This window comes from Triticum aestivum, chromosome 2A, assembly GCF_018294505.1.
Source record: "Triticum aestivum cultivar Chinese Spring chromosome 2A, IWGSC CS RefSeq v2.1, whole genome shotgun sequence".
NCBI classification, from domain to species: Eukaryota; Viridiplantae; Streptophyta; class Magnoliopsida; order Poales; family Poaceae; genus Triticum; species Triticum aestivum.
Window position 1 is genome coordinate 768,329,827 of NC_057797.1, and position 2,955 is coordinate 768,332,781.

Here is a 2,955-nt window from a genome sequence, read left to right on the forward strand (position 1 = left end):
TACATGGCAACTGCCCTAACGTGCACGTACATGGTAACTGCCCTAACGTGCACGTAAGCAGATGGCAACTCTTCTTTCTACATGGCAACTGTCCTAGCATGCTTGTGAGCACATGGAAACTCTCTCAACTGCCTAGTGTTAGTATGTGGCAACTCCTAAAGTTATGAAATCATGGCAACTACATTAGATTAGACCATACATGGCAATTGCAGTTGAGCAACCATGACAACTGCAGTTGTCCGACATGGCAACCGTAGTTCAGCGATATGGCAATTGCGGTTAAACGAACATGGACGAGGGTCTGGACCATGGCAACTGCGGGCGCGCGGTGACCGTCACGCATGGCGTGCGGGACCAGGAGGTACGAGGCCCGACATACGGGCGTGTGGGCGTTATCAACTTCGCCCACACGCACGCGTGTGAGAGGGATTGGGAGGGGAAAAAGAGATGTGGGCATTACTTGTTTTGCCCACACTTAGGTGTGTGGGTTGTTCCTCTTATACACCACACAAAATATGTGGGCGGACTTCCTAACGCCCATACGTGTGGCACTTATCGGCATCCTAGTCAAAAGAGTTCAGAATCTCCCCGATACAACGCTAAGAATAAAGTCTAGAGGTACGCGAAACCACACTTTACAAAGTTCATGACTCACACCCTCTTTGGCTAACAAATGTGCAGCAACATTTGTTGTTCTCCGCACCCATTTTTATCTTAGTCTCCTGACAAATTCGCAACAACGTCTTCACTTCCTCAATGACAGGTCCCAAAGCCGACAAGCTCTTCTATGGGTCGTTCAACATCTGCGCCACCCCCTTGTTATCCGTCTCGATCGCGAGCTATGCTGCCCAATGATAATAAAGTTGTAAATGATATCATTGGGCCAGCAGGAAGCTTATTTTCTTAAAAAGGTGAATTCCTCATTTTATGTAATCATGCATCAGGACTATCACCTCAGTTCCATATTATAAGACGTTGGAGGTTGCGTATCGCCGCTTGGAGACGGGTGACTGCTACTTTTTGAGTTTGTGTTGATTTTTCCATTGAATATGAAAGGGTAATGTAGCAAAGTAGAGATAAGTATTTCACTCAGTTGAGAATTAAGGTATCAATCCAATAGGAGGCACAAGCAAGTCTCCAATCTATGCACCTGCACAAACTAAGAAACACTTGCACATAACGCAAAAAAGGGGTTGTCAATCCCTTCACGATCACGAACAAGAGTGAGATCTAATAGAGAGATATAAGACAAATAAAAGTAAATAAAACTTAGCGAGGTATTTTTTGTGTTTTTGGTTTTATAGATCTGAAAATAGATGATGGAAAATAGACCTGGGGGCCATAGGTTTCACTAGAGGCTTCTCTCTCTCAGAAAGCATACGGTGGGTAAACAAATTACTGTCGAGCAATTAATAGAAAAGTGCAAAGTTATGACGATATCTAAGGCAATGATCATGAATATAGGCATCACACCCATGACAAGTAGACCGATTCCTGCCTGCATCTACTACTATTACTCCACACATCGACCGACTCCTTCCTGCATCTAGAGTATTAAGTTCATAAGAACAGAGTAATTATTTAAGCAAGATGACATGATGTAGATGGATAAACTCAAGCAATATGATATAAACCCCATCTTTTTATCCTTGATGGCAACAATACAATACGTGCCTCACTACCCTTTCTGTCACTATGTGAGGACACCACAAGATTGAACCCAAAGCTAAGCACCTCTCCCATGGCAAGAAAAACCAATCTAGTTGGCCAAACCAAACCGATTTGTTCGAAGAGAAATACAAAGATATCAAATCATGCATATAAGAATTCAGAGAAGACTCAAATAATATTCATAGATAATCTGATGATAAATCCATAATTCATCGGATCTTGACAAACACACCGCGAAAGAAGATTACATAGAATAGATCTCCAAGAAAATCGAGGAGGACATTGTATTGAAGATCAAAGAGAGAGAGAAGAATCCATCTAGCTACTAGCTATGAACTCGTAGGTCTGTGGTAAACTACTCACACATCGTGATCGAATTCCCCCTCCAGCGGAGTACCGAAAAAGGCCCCAAGATGGGATCTCACGGGAACAGAGACCTGCGGCGGTGGAGAAGTATTATCGTGGAGGCCTCTAGGGTTTCTGGAATATTTCTGAATTTATAGGCCAAGGAGTAGGGTTAGGGGACTCCCGAGGGGCCCACAAGCCCAGGGGCGCCCCCTAGGGCGCGCCCATGAGGCTTGTGGTCACCTTGGGACTCCTCTGACTTCATTTCCAAGTCTTCTGGATGTCTTCTGGTCCAAGAAAAATTATCGTGGAAGTTTTATTTCGTTTGGACTCCGTTTGATATTCCTTTTCTGTGAAACTCAAAAACAAGGAAAAAATAGAAACTGGCACTAGGTTAATAAGTTAGTCCCAAAAATAATATAAAGTAGCATATTAATGCATATAAAACATCCAAAGTTGATAATATAATAGCATGAAACAATAAAAAATTATAGATAGCATCCCCAAGCTTAATTCCTACTCGTTCTCGAGTAGGTAAATGATAAAAATAGAATTTTTGATGTGGAATGCTACCCAACATATTTAGCAATGTAATCTCTTTTATTTGGCATGGATATTCATATCCGTATGATTCAAAACAAAAGTGCAATATTGACTTAAAAACAATAATACTTTAAGCATACTAACAAAAGCAATCATGTCTTCTCAAAATAACATGGCAAAAGAAAGTTATCCCTACAAAATCATATAGTCTGGCTATGCTCCATCTTCATCACACAAAGTATATCATCATGCACAACCCCGGTATTAATCAAGCAATTGTTTCATACTTTAGTGTTCTCAAACTTTTTCAACTTTCATGTAATTCATGAGCGTGAGCCATGGATATAGCACTATAGGTGGAAGAGAATATGGTGGTTGTGGAGAAGAAAAAAAGAA